The following is a 7,050-nucleotide window of genomic DNA, read 5'->3' as shown; positions in this document are numbered from 1 at the left end:
CTCCATCAGTTAATTAGTAATGTTTTAAGTCCAAACACCCCATCTTAGAAGATATGGGGAGCCAACAAGACACATTACCCATCCTAGGTGAAGTAGGAAACCCGAAAACTGTCATATTTATATCCATTCTGAAGGTAAGTGCACTCTAGACCATAATATACAAGTTAGCAGATTGTAATATGTAGGTATTCAAAGATATTTATATGGAAAACTGTATCTGCGACATGGTCATGAACAGAGTTACATCCCAGCAGCCACACCTAGACTGGATGATTGGTATTTTATCAGTTACGTGATAGTTTACACTTTGGGGGTTTATTCGAAATGCGCAAGAGAGATCATAAAAATACTTATAAGTATAACATTTAATTGCATAATGACAGATACAAATAGCAAATGTAATAATATTAGAAAATGCCGTGGCACAGTTTACCAGAATCAGACACATGCATGATGGCAGCTCTGATGCGAGACAATTATTACAAGTTCTAGCTGTAGTATATATATGTCAAGTTGGTAGGACCAGTCATGAACAACATTACCTAAGGAAGATAGTGCATTCATGAAAGGAAATTAATGGGCTGGCTTGTCCATATAGTCAGTTTACAATGAAATTCCTATACCATGAAGTCATCTAAGGTAAGTAGACTTTGGAGGCTTTCTTATAAATTGTGAGACAACTTTAACTTCTACGCAGGATGTGGAAACTTTGAAAAAAGACCTAAACAAATTAATGGGGTGGGCAACTACATGGCAAATTAAATATAATGTTGAAAAATGTAAAGTAATGCATTTAGGTGACAAAAATGTGAATGTAATTTACTCACTAGGGAGGAACCTATGGGGGAATCTAGGATGGAAAGTACCTGGGGGTCCTAGTAGAGGACAGGCTCAGCAATGGCATGCAATGTCAAGCTGCTGCAAGCAAAGCCAATAGAATATTGTCATGCATTAAAAATGGGATTCACTCCAGAGATAAAAGAAGTATGCCATCCAGTTCCAGGCACCAGTCCTCAGGGGGGATGTGCTGGAACTGGAGAGAGTCCAAAGAAGGGCAACTAAGCTAATTAAGAGACTGGAGTTTCTCAGCTATGGGGAAAGACTACAAGCATTGAACTTATTATCTCTGGAGAAGAGACACTTGAGAGGGGATATGATATCAATGTACAAATACCATACTGGTGACCCTAGTATAGGGAAAAAACTTTTTAGTGAAAGGGAATTTAAAAAGACACACAGCCATTCACTAAAATTAGAAGAGAAGCGGTTTAACCTTAAACTGTAGAGAGGGTTCTTTACCTTTAGACCTGTAAGGATGTGGAATTCTCTTCCACAAGCAGTGGTATCAGCGGGGAGCATTGATAATTTCAAAAACTATTAGATGGGTACCTTAACGACCACAACATACAGGTATATACAATGTACTATTAACATAATAGCACACACAGGTTGAACTGGATGATGTCTTTTTTCAACCTCACCAACTATGTAAAGAAATATGAAATATGCAATTTCCTCATCAATTGGTCAAGTAATTTCTGTATTTTGCATCATTTCTTACCCTTTCATTATTAAACAATAATACATTGAAAAGTGTTAAACTGCCTCTAATGCCCTAACACAAAGCTCAAAGAATCCTTGTCTCTTGAAGAGCCCTAATACCTGATAATTCTCTGAATATACCTGTCTGTGGTGAAAACGTGTTTTACAGAAGTTTATTCTAAAATTACAGTTACTTCTCGATAAAAGTAGTTGGTGGCAGTTTAAAGAGGTAATTGTTTGATCAACTAAACCCAGTGACAATCACTCTCAGTCTGTTGGCACCTAGACTGTGGCCCTGCAAGCTGGAAAATCTTTTTGCAGGGTGAGGCTGAGAGTGTTATTGTTGCGTATCAGTGACAGCATGATGTGAGGTTAGCCAGTCATTTGTCACAAGTTCGTGAAGGTGACACTGTACTTTTTATTTCTTGATAAAAATGACCTCATCTTTTCCCCCTTTCAATTGCAGCCTCGTAAAAATGGTAATATTATGCGCAGCAAGTCTGGCCAATATTTTTGGTTCTGTTCCCTGACATTACACACTGTCATTTTTATTTATAAAAACTGTCTTGTCTCACCCTCATCTATTGCGGTCTAGTAGAACTGCTTATGAGTGAGCAGCATACTGTATACTGTATGTGCAATGTATCTGGCTCTTGTAGATGATATAATACACTGTAATATTGATTTCACAATAAAAGCTGCCTTGTCTCTAGCTCTTCCTTTATAGCCTAGTAAAATATCTTTTATGTTGTGCAGCTTGTCTGTGCAATATTACTGGCTCTTATCTCTGACATTATACATTGTAATGTTTACATAATAAAAACTATTTTTTATTATTATCTGGTAAGAGTGGGTGGATGTGCCTCAGCTGCACATAAATATATACAAGTGCATTGTTGACTGTGTGGTGCTACACTGAAAGAAGCTATGCTATAAAATATATTTTGCAACTGTGTGGCAATTGTTATAAAATTTATAAAATTTAGGGCTTTAGCATTTATTTATTTTTTTGGTAGTGTAAATCTTTTAAAAGCTTTACGAGCTGCTGTTTCTATTACTTTTTTTTTTTCATAATTTTGTTTTTTATTCAGAGATTTTCCAAACATAGAAAGCATGATATAGCATTGTAGATATGAGAAAAATTATCCAAAGATACAGATAATATGAAAACAATAGTGAAAATGATTCTATATGAAAACACAAAAAAGTTGACATACAATGTCAGGCCAAGCATAGTCAAAATATCGATTACCATAGCAATAAAGATAAATAGATCACTAAAATAAAATATGAGAAAGCGGGGGGGAATAGTAAACAGATAACTATAATGCTATGTGATAGCATAGGGCTAGGGATTGTCCAAGAAGGGGGATAGGGAATAATCAGAACATCAGGAAGTATAAGTATCAGTTCCATATACAGAAAGATCCCATAGTTCCCATATTTTGTTATATTTCGGTATAGAGTCATTGGCAGAGGCAGTAAGATATTCCATTCTACATATTTCTGTGATGGTATTTAGTAAGGATAGAGTGGGTGGGTCTCTTAATAACCAACATACAGGGATAGCTCTCCTTGCAGCTAGTAAAATGTAGAAAAGCAATCATTTAGTCATTTTATTGAGACCCGGAAGGGGAGACCCAGTAAGTAATGCAATGGATCTAACTGTAGAGAGACACTGAACAGGGTTTGGAGAAGGGAGATCACAATGGCCCAGAAAGGTTGTATCTGTGGGCATTGCTAGAAAATGTGGAAGTGTGAGCCAGCGGAAGTGCCACATGGCCAACATAGTGTGGGAACTGTAGTGGTGTATAATTTCTGGAGTCCTGTACCAGAACATTATATATATCTTCACAGCAGTCTCTCTCTGCACCACACATCTGGATGATTTAAAATCAGATGTCCAGATCTTCTCTCAACAAGGGACAGGGATTGGCTTCTGCAAAATTTGGGGCCATTTCTGCATATAGGTATGAGATACATCCGTAAGGGGGCTGGCCTCGTGTAGTAATTTGTAAATGGTGGACATTAAATGGAGTTGGTTTGGGCCCTGGTAAGCTCAAATTGATTGGGCCTATACAGGATGAGGGAGGAAGACAGGGATGAAAAAAAAAATCAAATTTGAAGATAGGAATAATATAATGGACTGGTGTTTAGCCTGTAATTCCCCAAAAGAAAATATGTTACGGCTGATGGGATGAACAAAGTGACGAGGTTGAAGCAAGGTGGCCTGGGTCCATGGAGCCCAATGTCCAAATGAAGTACTGTTGGGAATTAAAGGGTTGAAAAAGACATTAGAAAGGGGTGGGCATGGTGAGGAGAGAGAGTACCATCTAGAGGCAGCACACCAAACCTGCAATGTGAATAGCCCTATCATTCTGAATAGATGGCGACCACACCAGAGAACACAGATGGACAGGGTAGAGAGTGCCCATTTAGATTTCCATTCGCCTGTTAGGAGTTAATTGACTGGAGCAAGAGGCAATGGTATGTAGGTGTGTGGCATAATAATACTTTATGATATCAGGAGCTCCTAGACCTCCTCATGTATAAGGAGAGAACACTAAGGATCTAGCAATACGATGGGCTTTGTTTTGCCAAATAAAATTTAGAAACCAGCTTTGTATGGATTTGAGCTGAGACAGGGGTATAGGGATAGGTAGGGTTTCAAACAAATACAGCACTTTAGGTAAAATGGACATTTTCAGAATGTTTATCCTGCCCAGCCATGATATTGGGTGTGGATCCCATTGTTTTAAGATGCTTTGAATGTCTTTGAAAAGGGAGAGGTAATTAACTGCACAAAGGCCGGGGTATGTAGATGTCAAGTTCACACCTCGGTATTTAAGGGAATGGGTACACATCTATATGGGGGTGGTCTGCTGTAACGTAGACAAGAGATCAGGAGGGAGAAGGATAGGGAGGGCCTCGGTCTTGGAATTATTAATTTTATAACCCGAGAGAGATCCAAAGAGGGCTAAGAGATTATGTAATGAGGGAAGGGATATGAGGGGGTTAGTCAAGGTCAGAAGAATGTCGTCCATGTCACGGAACGTCCCACACTCCGCTTGAGTGCTTCCGTCATATACCACTTCCTCCCAGTCTGTATACAGATATCCCAACCTCTCTGAGCACAAACAAGGCGACACTTGCTTGTTGCTACCAAGAACTGACTTTATTCAGAACCAGAATACAGTCTTATATACACAGGAGAAGATTACTCTAACAATACAAACGTAACCTAATTAACATGAGCTAATTATCTAATCCTTTATACAGCCTAGGTGACTGAGACATGACCTTTCGCCCAGACTTGTGGTCACCGAGCTTCACACAGTTATATCAACACAATGGCAGTCGTCCCGTCTCCTACATTGTATAGAGGACAATGTCATTAGCTCATTCAATTAACATAAACACAGGTTGATGACACCATCATCTCCTCACAGGATGTGTCCCAACAGAATGAATCCATTGAAAATCCAGGGCCCATAATCAAAAGGCAACAGGCTTGCATACAGTCCTCTCCAACAGCCTCTGTCCCGGCTAGGTCTGTGACAGTCCACAAAGAGTGAAAGTTTATATTCCCTTTGCCTCATCAAAATTCCTTTGTCTGGATGCGCGCGGATGGCAGCGGCCAGTGGTTCAAGGTACAAAATTAAAAGGAGAGGTGACAGCGGACATCCCTGTCTGGTGCCATTAGACATCGGAAATGAATGGGACAGAAAAGAGGATAATTGTACTTGAGAGGTAGGAGTAGAATACAAAATCCTCAGAGCTTCCAAAAAAGGGCCTTAAAATCCATAATGGGATAAAGGCAAACAAATAAGGTCATGAGTGTTTATCAAAAGCTTTTTGTGCATCAAGACTTAGTATTAGGACTAGCCGACGGAATTTATTTATTAGATCAATAAGATCTATGGTCCATCTGGTGTTGTCTCCAGCTTGTCTGGCTTGGATAAATCTGACCTGCTCTCTGTTGATCATTTTGGGAAGTAGTTGGGAAAGTCTGTTAGCTAAAATTTTTGTAAAGATCTTATAGTCAGAATTTAAGAGTGCAATGGGTCTGTAGTTGTCAGGCAGGGATTGGTCCTTACCGGGTTTAGAAATGACTGTGATGAAGAAATGCAAGAATTGGGAGTTAGGGATCTGGCCTTTGAGAAAGAGTTGTATAAAGCTATCATGTGTGGGGTTAGAATGTGGGAGAAACTTTTATAGTAGGAGTAGGGAAATCCATCAGAGCCAGGGGATTTATGGGTTAGTAAATGTTTAAGGACCTGCATTAATTCTTCAATGGAAATTGCTTCTTTTAAAAGCTGTCTGTTGGTGGGAGATAGTTTGGGGAGTTTTAAGGTAGTAAAGAAGGCATCAAAGGCTTCTTGGTTAAAAGTGAAGTTGTTGGCAGGGGTAAGGCAATTATAAAGTTTGTGATAAAAGTCACCAAAGACCTTAGCCATATTTCGAGGACAGTATGTAGGTGTTCTGTCTCGTTGCAAGAGGAAATCGGGGAAGGAATGGAAGGGACGAGGTTTGAGTCTGTTCACTAACATTCTGTGAGGCTTATTGGAAAACTCCTAAAATTTCTGCTTGGACCACATAAGTGACCTGGTTACTCGATGTATGTGTAAGGCTTTGAGTTGGTTACGGAGAGAGGTTACCTCTCAGAGGCAGGCCACCGTGGGATGTTGAAGTTGTTTTTCTGAGAAACGCAATTTTCCCAGTATGGTGGTTTTCAAAGTATTAGTATCTTTTTCAGTCGAGAACCTATGGTGATGCATTATCCCCTGAGGAAGGCTATATGAGCTTCCCACAAAGTGGTCTCCTCCGAGACGCAACCTTTGATTAAGTTGAAAGTACTCCTTCAGGGCTTAAGAGAGCTGTTCTTTATTGTTATTATGACTGAGGAGGGATTCATTCAAATGCCAGTGACAGGTTTTTGAGGAAGGGGCTGACAAAGTTAGATCTATGAAAATAGGGGAGTGGTCAGACCATGTAAGTGGGCCTATGTCCGAAGAGACTACCGTAGTGAGGAGGGGTGCAGAAATGAAGAAATAATCCAATCTAGAATACATTTTGTGGGCCGGGGAATAGAATGTATGCTGCCTTTCATACTGGTCACTGGAAGTTCAACATGGCACCTCATGGCAAAGAACTCTCTGAGGATCTGAAAAAAAGAATTGTTGCTTTACGCAAAGATTGCCTAGGCTATAAGAAGATTGCCAAGACCCTGAAACTGAGCTGCAGCACAGTTGCCAGGACCATACTGTGGTTTAATAGGACAGGCCTCGCCATGGTTAACCAAAGAAGTTGAGTGCACATGCTCAGCGTCATATCCAGAGGTTGTCTTTGCAAAATAGATGTATGAGTGCTGCCAGCATTGCTGGAGAGGTTGAAGGGGTGGGGGGTCAGCCTGTCAGTGCTCAGACCATACATCCCACACTGCATCAAATTGGTCTACATGGCTGTTGTCCCAGAAGGAAGCCTCTTCTAAAGATGATGCACAAGAAA

This window comes from Aquarana catesbeiana, linkage group LG03, assembly GCF_042186555.1.
Source record: "Aquarana catesbeiana isolate 2022-GZ linkage group LG03, ASM4218655v1, whole genome shotgun sequence".
Taxonomy (NCBI): Eukaryota; Metazoa; Chordata; class Amphibia; order Anura; family Ranidae; genus Aquarana; species Aquarana catesbeiana.
The sequence above is the reverse complement of the archived record's forward strand: the minus strand, read 5'-3'. Positions refer to the sequence as shown.